A 21,617-nucleotide genomic window follows, 5' to 3' on the forward strand; every position below is an offset into this window, starting at 1 on the left:
GTGTGACCTTGAGATTAAAGTTCGTGAAAAAATCAGCCCAACATGTTTTCTACACAATATCAAAAAAATTGGAGGTATAATATCTTTAATAAGTATGTTAAATCATGTCAAATATCCACACATGAGGCTAAAAAATCAGTGTTTTTGCACTAAAAGCAGAATTCTTGGATAAGCTCTAAGGATACATAGTAACCTGCTGCAGACTTCCTAAAGATAGCCAACTATCATCCTCTTTTCATCAGTCTGATTATATATTTTCATCATCAATGACCCAGTCTTTGCACATCCTTGAAATTTTAGCAATGTCATTTTTGTTGATGCAGTAGCTTCTTGATGAAGATGAAGTAAGTGACGGTGCTTCAAGAGTGCAAAGAATGTCAGACTCTTGAATCCAACACTTATCCTTTGAAGAAGGCCATTGAAACTGTTTGGCAGGTCCATGTGGATGCATAAATCTATCCTAATGTCCCCGAATTCTTTTGAAATTTCATCGACCATACCAATCCATGGGCGATCATCATAAAGACAGCAAAGAAATGAAGCTTTATTTGAAGTCACACTGTTCGTCGTCTAGTTCTATATCGGCTTCTACGTTATCACTCTGTGATACCAGTGCAAGTTCTGGATTGGAGGCTTGACTACTCAACCTACACCTGCAGTCTCGATTTGAATATAGGAATGAACCCGTGAAACTGCAAAGTTCCTTTTAGTGTCTGTGCAAGTTCAAACCTTGGTATAAGTTCTGATTCCGATTGTGCTATTTCTTCTGCTTGATGCAGAAGTCGAGGATTGCCTCCGATGTTAAGATCTGGTCATTGTACGGCCGCTGTAAACTAGCTTTTATGATAAGTCGCTTTACTGTACCCCCAATTCCATCGCAGGCACTTTTTCCATGTGATGTTGAAAAGAAATTCCACTCTGCGGCCAAATCAAAATCTTCTATGGGGTGGCAAAGATTGATGAAATTGTTCTTGTTTTTATAATGCCCGGCACACCCATCAGTGAAGTAATGAATCTTCTTCACTGATGGAAATTCTGCTTTCAAATATTTGATAACAACTTTCAGAAAGGCAAAAACAGTCACCGTTCAATGCTCTTTACATTCGCGTATAACACAGGTATTCCGGTGGATAAGGGTGCCATCCTCCTGTCTTTGGTAGGCCACGAAGGGGTACATTGTGGCCTGTTTATTTTCCCAATGGAAACTTTGAATTTCATCTTGAACAACATAAGCGTTGTTTTCGGCAAAGTCACCTTGCACAACGATTTCTTCCAATGCAGTCATGGAGGTCTTCAGTTGTTTCATGTATGAACTTTGGGACTTTGCTGTATAACTATGGCGAGTCAGTGTACACACTTGGGTTGTTAAATTATCAATAAAGCCCTCTTTTGGTTCAGTGATAGTGATCAGTTTTGTACGGTCCGTACTGACCCACTGGAGATAGGTGATCTCCTCAATGTCACCAAGCTCACATTGGTTTAGGTAATCAATGAGACCCTGACGACCAGGGCACTCTTTGCATTGACCCATTATGCACTTTTCGCTTTCGTCTGAACAGACACAGTACTTTATCAGGTCATGAACACTGGACTTCAGACATTAGTTTTGGATTCTGGTGGTATTTACAAACACACACTGAATGTGTTCCAGAAGCTCCTGCGCATGTAGAAAAGCTGACATTTTTCTCTGGGTGAGCTTTATTCCACGCAGCATGTATTTCCTTCAGATTTGAGAGCACAAGACGTTTCTGGTGCTTGGTGTTTTGTTACCATTTCGATCACGGACGCTGGCCGTCTCCTATGGAAGGGTATCGCTGTCAATATTAAATGCTCTGCTACAATGTCTTTTCTATTGATTATATGTAAAAAGTACAATGTACAAAGTCATAATACCGGTAATGATAATGTCAAAAAACCTCTAAGGCAAGAGTTAAATGTAAAACTTCAAATGTTAAATGACAAATGTTTTGTGGGAAAATGCTTTTTTGACGTGTCTACATTTTACATTTCTCTCATTACATTTTACATTTGCTCTCTGCCACATCCATTTGTCCTTCACGCATTCTACATAGCATGTTTTGCCACATCCCATTTGTCCTTCACGCATTCTACATAGCATGTTTCGCACAGCATGAACTTCAGTACTTTGATCTCTTGTTGATTCGTAACATTTAGAACTGCAGTTTTCTTGTGTGAATGTGGTTATGGCATGGGTTTGCATCTTGATGGAAACTTCAGTTTTCCCTGTAAAATGACAATTACAGCAGTAAATCCCTTGGATATTTTCTCAAAATTTGATAGTTTTTTTTAATAAGATAGCCAGAGGGAAGATTATGGAGACTACTAGTACTAATATTAAATCATGCTTTATGAAGTTATTCAGTAATTGGTATATTTTTGGCGATAATTTATAATGTGTTGTATACTGACAGAGGCATGTCTATTGATATCAATTAACTTTTGCTAATATAAAAATTAACTGATCACGTAACAAAGTAGATGGGATTAATCTCAAGGTAATAAAGATTGCTTATGCATACTTACATTTTGATAGAATCTTGGCTGTATCATAAACTTTTCCCCTCTCCATTAGCCCAGTTCGGAAAAGAACAGTAGGACGTTAAACCCAATTTCATTTCATAAACTTTTCACGTAAAAGTAGGTACCAGTTCCCTTTGTATCAACACTTTCTTTGCAAATGGCTAAATAGGGGGGATAATACTTCCTGGCCAGGGACTACAATTGCTTCCCACCATATGGCTAATTAGAGGATTACTTACATGTACATTTCCTGTCTAAGGGATTCTTGAGTTAATTAACTCTTTTCACCCCCATGTGTGGATATTTAACATGATTGAACAGGCTTATTAAAGATATTATACCTCCATTTTTTTTTTGATATTGTGTAGAAAACATGGTGGGCTATTTTTTTCACGAACGTTAATCACAAGGTCAAATTCAAACTCAATGGGTCTTCACACTTCAAAATTGTGGAATTTCCATACCAGAAATACTTATTTCAGTAATTTTGACAAATTGGTTACTGAGTAATGGGCATTTAACTAATGACTACCACGCCCATTTTAGCCGAAATCCCCAAAATTGAGACGGTCGTATCTCAGGAACCGTTAGTAGGATCAAGCTAAAATTGGGAATATTAGTTTTTTTCTGCCCAAATAAGCATATACACCAAATTTCAGCTAAATCGAAGGGGGTACGGTTTAACTCATTGGATGATTTGAAAGGGAATGACCCATGAGCATCTGTGCTTCCGTTCCGGGTAGATCAATTTCTTATCGATGTCATCCATGATTAAAGTATATAAAGTAAGGACTAGTAATCCGGATTATTGTACTGACTGGCCCCACAACATCTGTTCTGATTGGCTTGAAATACTTGGGAAGGTCGTCGACGTCGGCCTTAATTTTACGGCGTTAAACGTTGACGTTTTTTTTTTCATGACGTTTTAAACTGGAAACGTAGGACGCCTTCCGACGGCGTTTGAAGTATAAAACCGGCTTCATGCAGAAAAGGCAGGAAACATTTTTTAGCATATTATATTGTACCTTTGAGATTTAAGACTATTCCGATTGGTTGTTTACGGGAATAGAATGCTTACGAAAAGCTTTTAAAAAGCTCTGGCCTTGTATCATGCCAACGAGTAATGTGCATGAACACAGATTTTCGCACTATTCGTCAACATTAAGTGTGGGTATATAAAATCTAGCAGTGTTTAATATGTATACCATAAGTGACCAGTGATTACCATTCTCATTAATACATCCAAAAATGCCGTCATATTCATAGATGTCAAGAAAAGGACAGCCACGGCAACAATTTTAGGTAAAATTGTGTCAAACATTAATTTTATTTTTCCAAATAAGTTTACTTACATATCTGCTATGTTGTTTTTACTAAACAGATACATTTCAGTTCTGTAGTTTTTACAATGAATCATGGGATAATAACCATTCCTTTACTTGAGGGCGACCTTCGGTTATAATTTTTTCATGACTAGAGTTCGGAACTAAAACCGGACGCGGATGGTCGCGACCATCGTCTGTTAAAAGATGGCTGCTCCCATGGACATGTTAATGTCAATTAAATCTGCTTAAGACCTCTACCGTAACCCTAAAAAAACCTTAAGCTCACGGAAGGTCTATAATCTCTCCACGGAAGATAATGAATCGCTATGCTATGATGTTATATTGTTATTAAACAAATAATACTTTCATGAAATTAAACATATTTTAACATTAGAAAATGACTTACTGCACAGCGAGGACGATTGGGTTCTATATGTGGTATAGTGCGATGGATTTTCCGTTGTCTGCGATATCACTTCGGTGGAAGCGAAAGATAAAAGAAGGCTATTTCACACACGAATTTCCCTATTTCTGGGATATGTATAAGATAATCTTCTTTATTTATATAATAAAATTTGTCAAATATCATTTCTGTGAAAATTAATTCACGAAAACACTTCATAAGCTCAAAGTACTGCACAACAAGGCCGATTGGCTTCTATATGGGATGCAAGCAATGAATTTCCCGATTTCTGGGATATATAGTGTTAACCGGGTGTGGGAGGGGGGTATATTCACAATAAAAAAACTAATGTTTTTATACATTTATTAAAAAACCCTGAAAATATATACATCAATAATTTATATACATGTCACAGTTAAGTAATATAAAATATGGCAAGGCATGCATATTTAGTGATGAAAGATAATGTACCAATTATTTATACTAAAATACATCACTAATTATATATATTAAATATGCATTAAGTTTTTCTTAAAAGTAATATATGAGTAACTGGTTATATGGTCAAAGAACGTTTTTTTTTTTTAAAGACTAACAAGATGGTAAAACTCTATCTTCAAAGAACTATATTCTGTAAAATAACAATATACATGTACTTTAATACTTTTTAAAGTCTACATGTACTTTAATACTCCTTAAAGTCTTGCTAGACGTTGTCTTTGTGTAGTTAATCCAGCATATCTATTATATGGTAGAATGTAAGAGTGATCGTTAATATCACTCACTTAAATGTGCCCTATTATGACAAAACCTGTCCATTATTTTAAAGTTTTTTGGAAAGTCTCTCTTAATTTACATATAGATTATCAAACATTATCAACACGAGTCAATAAAGTAAAAAAAAAAAAAAACCGATGCTTTGCGGGTTCTTTTTGGAGATATCGCTGTAGATTATGAAATTTTATCACACAAGCGATATCTACTGTTGAATGTATTATTGGTTGATAAATTTTTATTAAGAAGAGCAAACGAATAACAAAGAAATCTATCAATCATAATTTTACTTTAATATATATATATATATATATATATATATATATTGTCCATCTTTATACAATGACAAATGTTTTGTGGGAAAATGCTTTTTTGACGTGTCTACATTTTACATTTCTCTCATTACATTTGCTCTCTGCCACATCCCATTTGTCCTTCACGCATTCTACATAGCATGTTTCGCACAGCATCAACTTCAGTACTTTGATCTCTTGTTGATTCGTAACATTTAGAACTGCAGTTTTCTAGTGTGAATGTGGTTATGGCATGGGTTTGCATCTTGATGAAAACTCCAGTTTTCCCTGTAAAATGACAAGTACAGCAGTTAATCCCTTGGATATTTTCTCAAAATTTGATAGTTTTTTTTAATAAGATAGCCAGAGGGAAGATTATGGAGACTACTAGTACTAATATTAAATCATGCTTTATGAAGTTATTCAGTAATTGGTATATTTTTGGCGATAATTTATAATGTGTTGTATACATACACAGTTGTATACTGACAGAGGCATGTCTATTGATATCAATTAAATTTTGCTAATATAAAAATTAACTGATCACGTAACAAAGTAGATGGGATTAATCTCAAGGTAATAAAGATTGCTTATGCATACTTACATTTATTAAAAAACCCTGAAAATATATACATCAATAATTAATATACATGTCACAGTTAAGTCATATAAAATATGGCAAGGCATGCATATTTAGTGATGAAAGATAATGTACCAATTATTTATACTAAAATACATCACTAATTATATATATTAAATAGTTAATCCAGCATATCTATTATATGGTAGAATGTAAGAGTGATCGTTAATATCACTCACTTAAATGTGCCCTATTATGACAAAACCTGTCCATTATTTTAAAGTTTTTTGGAAAGTCTCACTTTATTTACATATAGATTATCAAACATTATCAACACGAGTCGATAAAGTAAAAAAACCCCAAAAAACCGAGGCTCTGCGGGTTCTTTTTGGAGATATCGCTGTAGATTATGAAATTTTATCACACAAGCGATATCTACTGTTGAATGTATTATTGGTTGATACATTTTTATTAAGAAGAGCAAACGAATAACAAAGAAATCTATCAATCATAATTTTACTTTAATATATATATATATATATATATATTGTCCATCTTTATACAATGACATTATTTATGAATAGTCCCAAGATGGACGAAAAGTACTTTAAAATGTGATTAAACCAGTGTTGAAATCAGTTTGTGTCGGCATACCTTTTTATCTTTTCATCATTTACCGTGAAACAAAGTAGTACAGCTTTGCGGTTGTGCTAATAATTTAAATATAGTAAATTTCTTTATTCACACCATGGAAAGTACTGATCAAAATGTTACATGGAATGTTTGTTGATCACTAATAGTTCTTTTGTAGGATCGTACGGATTCGAGCAGTGACCAGTTTTTTTCTCCATATTTAACACTTATACGTGATCAGTATATTGGTCCTTAGAAGTTATTCTATAAGTTGACGGTGTCTGGAAATGTTCATTTCCACTAGAAGAAGACATGTTGATGTCGTGGGGCGAAGTGAAAATGGGTTATTTTGATCAAAGTTAACCTTCAAGGCTACCTGCGAAGTAAGCACTCTGAATTTGATGAGATGTTGTAAACACTACGCCCATAACACGGTCCATTCTCTGGCTTAATAGACGCTTTTCGTACCCTATCCATTATATAATATACTTATTATATTCTATTATTTAAAACACGTGGTCGCTTATATATAATTAATATTACTGTAACAGGACGGGTCGTTCCCGATTGGCAGTGACCGGCTCTTATGCAACCGGAAGTCCCAGCTTCTTATACAGAATGTCAGGCTTCCCAAAAGGGTTAACGTAAAAGAGAACACATTATAGAGTTTTAGATTCTTTATTTCGTTCAATACAAAAGAAAATGGCCGAGACGCGTATCCGAGTTGGTTCGTCCTCTTCTTACCAGTGGTAAACCAGCTGAAAATAAAGGACTTGCACCAAGTTTGCATCGACTATCCTTATGCCAACTATGTCCGCTTTACAGAATAATATAACACCCGAATTCTTAACAAAATATAAACAATAATTGGCGCCTTCCTCAGCCCGAACTAACACTATTCGTACCACTTGAAGCGAAGTGCGTACAAGCACCAAATCTTGTATCACCCGAACGGAACCCTCAAATTAATTATAGAAACTCTCTCTCTCTCGCTGAACCCTGGCTTGCTAGCCTGGAGGTCGGGTGTTCGATCCCTGCATTGGCCGATAAAGTTCATCCAGATTTTCCAGCGTGGATTCCCCTTGTCAGTGATGCAGGACGGAGGGCCTGACAAGGACAGCTGTTTAGTCGTTCGGATGGGACGAAAAACCGAGGTGCCGTGTACACTTTGGTGTGCACGTAAAAGATCCCTTAGCAAATTGTATGGCGTAAGCCCGTCTTCATTAGCCCAGTTTGGGAGCAGAACAGTAGGACGTTAAACCCAATTTCATTTCATTTCTCTCTGAACCCATTCATCTTACCCCCCCCCCCCACATATAAAAATTCGGTCTCAACATTGGGTGCCAATGGATCCCCATCTCAACCTCCGGCTCAACACAGCCAACGCCGACCTGTACATTACCTCCCTTTTCTCATCCAACACGGCATAAACACTCTCACTCTCTTTCACATACTTTCTCTCTCCAAAAACACCTCAACCTCTCCGTCATCAAGGGTCACTACCAGTAGACCATCATCCATGGAGGTGTATATATTGACTAGCGTGTGTGGTGGTCACGTGATCGCGTGCCGACTATGGAGTTTGGCAGCCATTTTACAACCGGGAAGATTTAGCCTACGTTGGCATATCAATATGCCGGAGAGTTGTTATTTTGGTTAATTCAATGTCAGACGAAAACGGAGTGGATTATCATTTCCTAAGTAGGTAAGATATATTATAAGTGAAATAGTGGTCTAATAGATATAGTATAATCATGATAATTGTGTAAGATAATTTAATAAACACGGCGAGAAGACGTCGAACTACTGGAAGTTTGAGGCCGGAAACCGTGCGGGTCTATATAGTATAGTAATTAGTATATTATTACAAGGTCCGTGCGTATAGAGAACTTCCAAATTAATGTATATTTAATTGTTATGGAAATTGCGCATATTATATATATATACACACATTTGGCATTGTACGAAAAATATCGCGGGGAGTAAGTCTGCTTATTGGAGTGGAGTAGTTGCTTTGTTATCGGTTAGTTTTACTCCCTCGGATTTTATTAATTAGGCCGACATTCACTGTGTACAGAATAAAGTGAAAGTTTCTTGCAATATTTATGTTTCTTTTTTTTCTTCTTCTGAAAACCCGCTTATAACCCCCGAATTGCGCATATTATATATATATATATATATATATATATACACACACACATTTGGCATTGTACGAAAAATATCGCGGGGAGTAAGTCTGCTTATTGGAGTGAAGTAGTTGCTTTGTTATCGGTTAGTTTTACTCCCTCGGATTTTATTAATTAGGCCGACATTCACTGTGTACAGAATAAAGTGAAAGTTTCTTGCAAAATTTATGTTTCTTTTTTTTTTCTTCTTCTGAAAACCCGCTTATAACCCCCGAACTAGTTAACAAAAAAAATGGTTAATAATAATAAGTAGTCTTGATAACTTCATTCCCAGTCAAATTTTGTAAAAAAAAAAAAATAGGCCTGATTTTTTTTTTAATCGCTGGCACTACGAAAATCCCATTAAGTATGATTAAGTTAGTCTCATTTTTTGGTAAAATTTAATATACCGTCGTATTTTTCAACAAAGAAAAATCAGACACCAGATCGTGGAAATTGAAAACCATATAGGCCTACTAAGGCCTTGCTAGGCGTGTTTATATTTTCCTTTTTCAAAAGAAATATTTCCAATCGGCATCAGATATTATTCCACTCGTAAATGATAGAAGTCATAGATTATTTTTAAAATCGATTTTATTTCTTTACATAGATAGTTTATCTGTCAAATCAAGCAGTCCTTTCATTTCAAATCGTCCAACAAATTATTTAGATCTATCCAAAATAAAGTTTTATGTGAACTACGGAGGAACAATGTTCAAAATTTTGCTGAACACTTTATAGATCTGGACATTCGAGGACGTTCGCTGTGCTCAATTTATAAAATAAACATGATTTCGTCAGTTCTGCATTACAATTTACACCATGGTGACCATGATGGTGTCTTGTCGACCATGCCCCGGTATTCATCATGATGATGATTATGATAAGAGTTATTCTTAATTTTAAAGCCCCAAAAATATGTCAGTTAACCAAAACGATTTTGTTTTTAGGACAGTAAGTTAAGACCTTTTAATCATTTTTTTTTTTTGGTTGATATTGTCGAATTAGAACTGCTTTTTTAATGGGCTTGTCAGTCTATTTCCCTTTGTTTACATAGCGTTCATCCGGGCACTTACGTGATTCTCTCCCGGTTGAAACATGGCGGCCTGTCTCCAGTGAGGGCCCACGGCGTTAACGTTACGTCAAAGGGGATCACGTGACCACAATACACTCTAGTCAATATATACACCTCTAGATCCTCCTCTTTCCTTTCCCCATCTTAAACCACCCGTCCATCTAAAACGAAATCGTTGGAATATATATATATATATATATATATATATATATATACACTTGTCCCTGGCTAAAACTGTCCTGGGAAAACCTACACCCCTGGCATTTGTAAATATCAATACCTTCTGCTTCCTCAGGAGTTATATTCACACAATTACCATGAAACCTTTCCAAAAAAAAGTCACATTGTAAACCAAATTGATATCCGAAACGAGAGAAGAATTGGTTTATCGCAGCCTATGCAGTTACTTCCACGGTTTGCGAAGGTAACGAACATACTCCACCCATTTTTTAAACTGATCTACCATCGTTAGGATATGTTGGTTACCCCGAGTTGAACGTAGGCAGGGATCAAAGAACATCCAAATGTACCCTTTCCATAGAAAATCCTGACCGAGACGACATCAACCCTGAACGAGCATGAAAAGTGTCTGTTTTACAAAAGTACTACAAATCCTACAGTTTTGCAAATAAGCTGTTACATCTTTAGACATACAGTACCAAAAATAATATATTCCAATTTTCCTTTTAGTTCTCTTGAGACCTTAGTGACCCGCCGAAGACAGATCATGGCACAATACTATAACATCCTGTATACAATTTTTAGGAACCACTAATTGAGATGAGCCATCCCAGGGATCCTTAAACAAACTTCCCTTCTCATTTCTCATTTAAGTAAAACAGGTTCTTATGTGTCCAATGATATTTAGCTGCGGGATGAATATAAAATTGGAATCCTTGTTCTGACGTTCTACCATTTCTCTTTCTGACACAGGTTAGCCAAATTTGTTTGCCTAACAACTTCACCCATTCCTCTCTATCAGCCGATACATTATTTCAAAATGGAAAACCCGGACACCAACAGTCCATGAATCTTATAAGACCCTAATTGACTAGAATCATCCTCCCAAATTCGAGAATAATTCTGGGGAAACTATTATATTTATGATCGGTTTCTTGGGGAGTACAGAAAATATTCTATTTATGATCGGTTTCTTGGGGAGTACTCTTAAGATATTAAAGGTACCGATCCCTCTACCTCTTCTATAAAATCAAGCCAGTCTTCATAAGCTATTAAAACAAACTGGAGCTGGATAACGCAAGTAGAGAACATGCAGGACTGAAGGAAGTTACGATAAAGATATTACTAAAACATATATGTGCACTTACGCTGTCATCAGTACCACAACAAACATAATATTCCACTGGTAGAGGTTGACACCATTGTCTTAGCACTGTTTCCTACATCTTTTGCTTCTTTGTTTGCATGAGGCCTAGCAACAGCAATACCAATAGTGTTATATTAACTGACAGACTGAAGATCTGTTAAGCTCATCAATATTCGAGAACAGTCACCAGTCGTGTTGATTGTTGGAGAATTCACGTTACCACTTCCAAATTAACATTAAAGGAAAAAACAGACCCATTAATAGCTGACCTAATTATATTGAAGAAGATTCTTCTGTGAAGGTAGGTATCACAAATGACATCGATACCTAACACCTGGATAAAAAGAGCCCAGACATATTATAGGGATTTTGGACTAAGACTAACCGAGCAATAGCATCTTCAATAATAACATTCCAAGGCCCGTATTAAAACATATTATTTTATTCAACCTTGTACACTTTGAAACAGCCTTTTCCAATCAAGTTTGTATTTGATTGAATTGATAATCTGTGACAGCTGGACAGATGAGGAGAATGACTTAATCATACATTTAAGCTACAGATAGAAAAAAAATCACGCTTTGAATCGGGAGAGAAGGATTTAGAGGAGGTGTAAATGCTGTTAAAGATCCATGTTCTTGCTATAATAGCTCAAAACTAGTTAATGCGAAATGAATATATTAAAAAATTCGACCAATTTACTTTTTTCTGGGCGATTTTATCACTATTTAAAGTTTTGACAATATGCGGCATAGCTTGTTTATTATAGTAACAGCGGTACTTGTTATTCGAGACAAAGCCTCTCTTCGCTCTTTTTAAATTAATTGGCGACCGAGTTTTAATCCGTTTAAATCTCCGCCATCGATGATCTAAAGAGTTGATTATAGGCGTGTCATGTGAATCATTAGAATAAGAAAGAATCATATAACTATTGATATTTATAATTAACAAATATTGTTTTGTTAAATTAACTTTTCATTTACAGGTGATAATAATAACTCAGACTTGAGGAGGAAAGAACTTTGCTACAGCTATAACCATCTTATCTTTTGTTTCATTAGATGAACGTTAACGTGTTTACAAGTGACACTTAGTGTTCGCCGTCTTGTACCACGGAAAACGACTCTGATAGTCTTCGAAATTATTCCGAATTCAGAACAATCGGATGCCGTAAGCGACAAATAGGAAAGAAGGTCATTCGGATCTACACGATATTATTTTGTCATATTCATTAAGTTAATTATTAAAGTTTCAAGTGGTAGAGTAGGTCGGTCAATTAGTGCGCCAATGTTTTAATTAAATTGTGATAACAATAAGTAAGATAACATTATAATCCTGATAGGCGGAGATATTTTCAGATTACATCTCTTTCAAACTAATGGACTGATTCAATGTATTAATGTGTTTATGTATATGTATTATCTGATATATCTTTTCTTTATCGTAAAAAATTAAATCAGCGGCGTTTACTATAAGTTACCATTTGTTATTATTGTATTTTAGGAGTCTCACGCAAGCCTATGGACAAACTCGACAATAGTAAAATTAATACGGACCAATGTTAACCTGATATACTATTTCTTTACCGATTTGCTTTGATTGTTTTCGGGGAGTCACACGCAAGTCTATGGACAACCCGACAATAGAGGTCTGTCACAGAGCTTTATGCTATCAACCAATTAAATAGCGTAAGAGATTTTATTCATCACATACTAACTCTTCAACAAGGTAAATAATGGTCGGTCCACACATTTAAATATGTATGGAAGGGTATCGCTGCCAATATTAAATGCTCTGCGACGATGTCGTTTCCATTGATTATATGTAAAAAATACAGTGTACAAAGTCCTTATACCGATAATGTTAAAGTCAAAATACCTTTTAGGCAAGAGTTAAATTGAAATCGTCAAATGTTAAGTGATAAATGACAAATGTTTGGTGGGAATATGCTTTTTTTGACGTGTCTACATTTTACATTTCTTTCATTACATTTTACATTTGCGCTCCGCCACATCCCTGTTGTCCTTCACACTTTCTACATAGCAACTTTCGCACAGCATCAACTTGCATATGCAAATGTGGGATATCACGTGACTTATTAACATATATGGAAACCCAGCACACTATAAGGATATTCACCGCACGACAACAGAAATCAAGGTGGCACACCATAAGAAACTATCTAGACGACCGTGCGTAATCATGAATGTGCCAGGAAATAATTGATAGATTCAAACAGCCCAAGCAACATACTTTCCAGTAATTTATAACACAATAACTGGAATTTCGTATTAATACCCGTATTTTGATATTTTAAACACCTCCCCTGTTTCCTGTCTCTCTATAAACAGAGTTGAGCACAGCCTAATTAACTTTGAACCATTAAAAAAAATACAACAATATATATATATATATATATATATATATATATATATATATATAAGCATTGTGCCCAACAAATAAATAATATATTTAAAGAGAGGAATGACTATACATTTTTTAGTATGGACAAAGAGAATTTTTGATTAAGCCTCGTATCTTTAGTTTAGTTTAGTCCCTCACCCCCACACTTCAACTTTATTCTTATTTTATCATTTAACACTTAACATTTGACATTTAACTCTTGCCTTAGAGGTATTTTGACTTTATCATTACCGGTATTAAGACTTTGTACATTGTACTTTTTACATATAATCAATAGAAAAGACATTGTAGCAGAGCATTTAATATTGGCAGCGATACCCTTCCATAAATATGAGGGATTTTGAATCCTTGCTAAATAGAATATGGTGAAAGTTAAATCTCTAAAAATAACATCAGTCAATTCCGTTCAGTATTTACACTGATATGATAAATTTGTCAATATTCGGTATCCACTTCAGACTATATACAGGTTATTTTCAGTGAGTAAAACGCTGGCTGAAATCTACATGAAAACAAGACACTGGCTCGTTAACCAGGTCTCGGGGGTTCTCTTCAGGGTTCTCGTGGGGGTTGGATGACCGAATGGTTAACGCGTGTGGATTGCATCACAAGATCTATCATTGAGTCAAGTGGCGTAGTTTCGATATCACGCTAGTACGTGACAAGGAGTATGATTACCTGTCCATCCACGTGGATTTCCCCTGGTTGCATCTCACTGCTAAAGAGCCCTACGCGCGAGTGATGAATGGACGTTAAATCCCAAAATGGCGGGATGCGGTGCTTGTTTCGAAAGGGATATTCACAACCTAGGTCGTTGGTGATGAATGGACGTTAAATCCCAAAATGCAGTGCTTAGTTTCGAAAGGGATATTCACAACCTACGTCGTCTTTGCCGTCACTCACTGCAAAAACACAGTTGTACAAACATGTCAATTAAGTTTCTAAAAATATTCTGAATGATTAAAAATCTTGCAGGGTAAAAAATATGCTGTTATTAGCCTTATTTTTTATTTGCGGTAGGATTCTCCTTTAGCCCCCCCCCCCCCTCTTCGAATCATGCCTTATCTACGCCCGAGTGGTGTAGTGGTACTATCAGATAGTATTCCCTTGTTTTCGTCGGATTTCATTTCATTATGCTATTATTAACCTTATTTGTTATTTGCGGTAGGATTCTCCTTTAGCTTGACCCCCTCCCCTGTTGTCTCTTCCAATCATGCCTTATCTACTCCCTTGTGATGTTGTAGTGGTACTATCAGGTACTTATTCCCTTGTTTTCGTCGGATTTCATTTCGTATATTTGCATAGTTCGGCCATCTAATACAGTGGTTCCCAATCTTTTGTTGGTTGCGACCCTTCGAAGAACAAACTCACCCGGGAATTTCATCTACACCACCCAATGTAACACTATGTTCACTTTCCAGATCAAAATTTTGCAAGGGAAGACCGAGGAAACAAATCATTGGATTGAGAGAGGAAAGACGATTGGAAAGAGGTGTAACAACATTTTTTCAAAAGTTTCAGAGTAGTCCGCCACGACCCAATGAACAGTGCCTCGCGTCGCGACCCAGCGGTTGGGAACCCAGGTTCTAATAATTCAGTTTGGCCTTAGGGAAAATTTGACTCCATTTGTTTGCTTCCAGTATTTCTACGTACTCAATGTTCCTTGAAAGTTAATCAGTGCAACCTCAGCAATCTGACTTAAAATCTATTTGATGCGTCAATAAATATACGTGTGTATGAATGCGTAGACACATTTGAGCAACACATTTGCTAATTATTTAATACCCTGTGGATACAACTATGTTTATTCTGCATGGCTTTGTGAAGAACAATGTGATGGGGTATATTCTATAAGGAAATAATTTTTTATAATATCCTGGAATCTCTACAAATTAATCAATCGCCAGCGATTATAAAACCATTGTTAAATCGATTTCTGATCTATCCTCTCGCACGAACATGTAGACATGCTTTCCTGGTCAGCTTTATCGTTGTTATTTCTGCAAAGTTGGAAATTGCAGCGTTATACAGCTGTCCGCGTTAGGAAGTGATTATGTCGGTAGTTTTCTTTTTCATATTAGTTTCGACGTGTGAACGTCGCTCCACATATTTAAAGTTGCAATTTTTAAGTTATATTTTTAAAATGTATTAAAATAAAGTCTTAAAATAGATGGTATCTATAAACAGTCCTATCTGGTTAAAGAATAATCCTATAATTCACTATTGCCAGTTGAGAAGTTGGCAAAAATGTCATTTTCAACTTCAAATTCAAACGTTTGAAGATAGCTATTCCATTGGGGGAATAGGAAAACAAGGGAGGTAATTGTGTTATTATTTCCGGTGACAATGCATTTTAAGTGTGGGAAATAATGCCTATGATCGTATAATAGTGAGTTGACAACCTATTGAGCAAAAGACATAGAAATAATTATGTTATGGCTTTCTTAGAAAATATGAAATTCTCGCTTTAAGAGAAGCTATGGGGTATGTTGACTAGTCAGTTCATGACAAAATGGGTCGACCTCTAAAACACTTGCAATAAAGGTTTTTTTGGTGGTTTCTGGTAGCGTTGGGTGTACTGAATGACATCCTAAAGGTTTACCAAACTTGGAGTACCGCAAAGACTTATTTTCTCACTAAGATGTTCATTTACATTGTTCACGGGGAGTGGCACGCGACCGTTTAGCAGTAAAAAGTTGCCCAGTAAAATTTACTAGGAAGTGGATTTTTTTCGACAAGGGTTCAATAGGGCGGTTGCTGAACGTGCAGGGCGAGTGTAATGAGACCTACGTTCAGAGTTGAACTAGATTGTCAGGGTCAATCCTTCATATGAAATGGTTTTCAAAGATGTTCGAAGCTTTCTTGTTCCATTTTGTCAGGGCTATCCTTATGGAAATTTATATATGGGTATAACTCATAGCAGGTTTGGTCTCTAAATTGGCTCATTTGTTGATTAGAAGCAGTTTTTACGAATAGACATAACTCTGCACTGCTTCATCATAATATAACAAATTATTTTCCAAGTTTTCAGTACAGGACGAAAAGTGGAATTATGTTTTCCGAGTTTTCGGCACAGGACGAAAAGTCGGATTTTTTTCAGGATTTTTCGATCGAGCCCAAAATTAAAGCTCGGGACTGAAATCTCCGAGTTTCCAGTAAGATCGTAGCGGTACCCTTAAAACGGTATAAGGGATCAGTTAACAACACTTGGTATATCTTCATATGAAAGAATGACCCCCAAAACATTAATTTATTTTCTGGAACTTTCAAGCCAGCAAGAGTGTTATTGTCCCTTTAAATTATCGTTTTACTCCGACTGAATCCAACTTGATCGATATTTTGGTATCTGAAATACATATTAATTAGTTAGGAGCTAAATATTATTATTATCATTACAAAATATATATAGCGCCCCTTTCACAGATGTGTCAAGGGCGCTTTACAGTGTAAATATGTCTATTGCAAGTCTTTCTAAATGCTTCAAATGTTCTAGGAATTCTTTTTTTTTTTTTTCATAACTTGTAGCACTATCGTCGTTGAGACATTGTTTTTAAATTTATAGACAAGGAATAGAGAAATAAGAAGGGTTAAACAACATTTTTTATCTTTACAAATTATTCTCTATTGTCAGTATAGTAGCTATGGTATGAGTTAATTTAAAACGCAAATTAATTGTTTGTGAAATAGCGTGAGAATAATAGGAAAGGGGTACTAAGTTAAAGGATAGATTGCGTCGAAAAACATGTGACGGAAATTTACGATTGCATCATTTGGCTTATTTGACCAATCTCTGTAATTATTTACATCATATTTGACCAATTAGATAATTGAAGATCCAAAGCCAAAAGCTACAAAACTATCATATTTGTGAGAATTCGTTAGACAGCAACTTGGTTCTAGAAGGGAAAAGGTGTAGAAGTTTATATTTAGCAGACTCGCCCAAATCGAGTCTGGCTGGCTATAGTGTTTGAGAATGACTTTACTTTGTATTGTAATCTGTACTATGCTTGTATCCATGTAAGCAGCTATATGATATATAAAATGTAAAAACGAACTGTTGCATCGTTATAACTACTGAGAAGACAAACGTCTTAAGAAAACAGGAAGAAGTAAATACACAACGTGAAGCAGAAGCAAAGACAGCTAGAGACAAATTCTAGACGATCACAAGGTTATTAAAATATGTAGTAAGAAAAGATGCATGGGTCGTACGTAGGATGTGGCGACCGGTTTCCATCGCCCGCTCTCCACGTCTGACAGAAGGCCCATGGTGCTACAACCTAGCCCAAAATCAACTCTGTAGACCCTCGGATGGCTTGGATACAGCTTGGATTTAAACAGACGTCAATTTAATAATTAAATGGCTGACCACGCTAACATCACTGGCGTCACTCCGGGAGACTGTGGGTGAAAGGACTGATAATCGAGGGTACTGTAGGCATTAAAATTGTTACTTGATGATCGAGAATATGTGGGCGGAGTAATTGTCTGTCAATCAAACGATCGGCAATTCTCAGAGACGCTGTGGAGATGTTGATGCCTAGTTCGAGTCCAAACTTCCAACAGTAATAACTTCGTTCAGAATAAAGTAATTTGACTGAAATTTTCAATATTTTCTTTTTTATCACCTATTTTTGAACTGTTATATCAAGAATGGCCAACTCTTTTATGTATCTTCAAATGTTAAATGATCCATTACATGTTAGTGTGGATCAAACCGAGATATATTAGATATTGCCGAAAAAAACAGCCAATAACTATGAGCGCTTTCACACGCCTGTTTTATGGTGGATATATGTAGGACAGACAATTATTTATAATTACCAAAACACTATAATTTCCAAAATGATTTCGGTCACTTTTCTCACGCGTCAAACCACGTTAATTACGCATGCCTTTAACCTACTATTAACACGTAAAACCAAATAATTCCATTGACGTATAAAGAAAATCAATAAAGGTTTATTATAATGATCAACAAAGCCATCTTCAAACAGTTTTATGATTTCGTTTTAAAGTAGCTAAGTCTCTAATACAATATCATCCAAAACCTTCGACAATGAAAACACGAATTATTTGTCAATTTTAATCAACATTGGTGTTGTGATCTTACAGGAAAAATATGGGCTTCTGATATCCAATATTTTAAGACAAAATAAACATTTTACGATTGGTACACGAATCGTGTACCATAATGCGTTTCAGCGCAATTTGTAACAAGCGACTCGAAGAAAGAGGTTAGACATATTCCACAAGTCATGTCAAACGGTGACCCCATATTCTTATCTGGAGAACATGTGCAATAAATACTATCGGTGTAGACTGGAATATCCAGACGCTAGAGATTGCCATTGGATTGAGACTTCTGGCGTATTTTGCCGAACATAACTGCTTTGAAATTAAGAGTAAAAACGGAAACGATTGAATGTAAATCAGTTTATTTACATTCATATTACATTATTATATACTTGCTACCCATTAAATTTGTGTCAATTTGCAGGCCCCAAATATTAGCGATTTAGCTCCTTTAAATATGAGTAAATGTGGCTCATTTCGGTATAGTCTCAGTCACCCAGAACCTCCTAGTCTTCAACATACGGAGGGTCTGGGAAAGTTGTCAATATTTGACATAAAGTCCATTGCCCATGCGTAACCGGGAGTTTGGTTTTTAATGTGGTTGATTATCCAGTCTCTTTAGCCAAGTCAAGTAAGAGTTGCGCCCCTTCCCACAATAAATCCCATAATTCTTGCAATAATAATATAAACAAACATGAATCGTGACGACGAATTAGGATTAATTTTCAAAGCATAGATATGGCCCATGAAGAGAGAAATTTTACAATAAAAAATTAAGAGTGTTAGATATTGAACTCGCATGCAATCACATGGATTTTTTTAAATGACATTCTTAAATTAATTTCATGGGTGTAAACATCTTGTTTAAAAGGAGTTACCTCCCTTAGACGTTGTTTATGACAATGTAATAGACCGGATTATCTAGCCAATTTTTCTCAAATGTTGACAACCCATCCAGACTTATATTCGTAGAATATTTTTCTGGATGATTGAGACTAATTTCGGTAATAAAAAATCAGGTGCCTGTACAGGGCGTATGGTTCTATTATTTGGAACCTTAAAACAGACGTATATGAAATGTATATAAAGTGATTACTATTAAACTTTATTATGTTTTTATTGTAATTTATTTTGATATTTGTGAACCGACCATAACTAATTACTTCTGCATAGTCTTGTAGGATACGATTTTCTTTGTTAACAACAAATGGCGCCCGAAACCATTAAAATACACGACTCCGTTACTGATCTTACAATGTTGATTTTTGGATATTAGGATCCCATATTTGCACGTCAAGATAACATCAATATTGGTTGAAATGGACAGATATTGAATTTTACTTGGCGTATTTAACTTCGAATTTTATGGAAAGTATTGGGGACTTCCTGCCCTGTCATGCCGTTTATAATATTTTAACAAATCTTTATGGTCCAACATGTCGCAATTGGTTGTGTAAGTCCACAAAATCTACATTCAAGATGCCCTGTCGCAATTCCAGGCAAAAATATATTTTAACAAATCAAAATGAGCAACATCCATCACAACCCTTCCCCAATAGCATTCATAACAATCTAAATTTGAATTTTTGCTTATGGCTTAAAAGACAATCATTGTAGAAATCTTTGCCAATTATTGTACGGTAATCTCCACCTGCAAGATCCGATTGGGATACAAAAACAGAATGTGATCGAGTGTTTTAATGCATTTGCACCTAAACTTATGGAATATCGTGCAATCTGCATTAAACCGAACTATAAAAAACATATTTTAGATATTGGTTTCTAGAACAGTTTTTTTTAAGTTGTATCATTATGTGTGTACATTGGTTTGAGATTTTGATTGATTGTGAATCGCTTTATCAAATATTACTATCATGTGTAGGTGTTACTAACTGCAACAGAGAGCGGTTTCGGCCAACAGTCGATGTTCAGTCTAATAAGCGTTCTTATTAGATTGATATGCGTGGCTGTGCGAGGATATCAGTAGGAACTGATTTGTCTGCACGAAGTTCTAAATTGTTTTATCGAGAATTACTTTATGTATTGTGTTCACAACCTTGATCATTAATTGGGAGATAGCGATTTGCGATTGAATAGATGAATACCGATGCGGTTCATCTTCGTGATTCATGGAACAACCAATGTGGACGGACGACTAGGTGGAAATATCATGTCCACATTGAAGTTAGAAAGGACAAAGAGAGTAGGTCATTTCGGGACTAACACATGATTCAATTTTATTGCGCACAGGGGTCTTTAGCAGTGGGAGGATACCGGGGATCTGGAAAAAACCCACGGGGTTAGACAGGCTAACCTACTGTTTGTCACGTACAACTGGGGATTTGAAACCATGACACATTGAAGTTAGGCGTATACAGAGCTACACAGTAACAAAACCACTGTATACACCCTAGGAATTAAAAATCACAGTTCAACTTGCGTTCTCAAATTGCAAACCAATCGATATTTGTTGATCAGATATTGTTTTTGATTCTCGTTACGTTCTTTCAAGTCAAATATTCATAAACAGTGACGCCTCACCAGTGGCAGCCAAGCACCACAGAGGAACTTTATCGGCCCGATGTTTGTTCAGTACTTGATGAATATTAATATATCAAATGAATCAATAGTGTCTAACCACGAGACAAATATACCCAGAACAGGCGGACCTGTTTTGTGTCTACTATATAAACCCGGTTATATATTTATTTAACAGATTGTATAAATATACATGTTTCCAACAGATTCAAAGCTCTTACAAGTTAATGGGCAATATACGTGTCAGCTAATATCACATAATAGTGATACCACTGGTTAAACACGTTCCAAACATAATTTAAATTTAAATGATTTATTTATGAGACTGTATAAATATTCATGTTTCCAACGGATCAAAAGCTCTTGCAAGTTAAAGGACAATATTGCTGTCAGTTATTATTACATATATGATGGAACTGGATGAACGCGTTTCAAATATAATTTCAACACATAGATCATTGCT

The sequence above is a fragment of the Patella vulgata genome, chromosome 2 (assembly GCF_932274485.2).
Source record: "Patella vulgata chromosome 2, xgPatVulg1.2, whole genome shotgun sequence".
Lineage (NCBI taxonomy): Eukaryota > Metazoa > Mollusca > Gastropoda > Patellidae > Patella > Patella vulgata.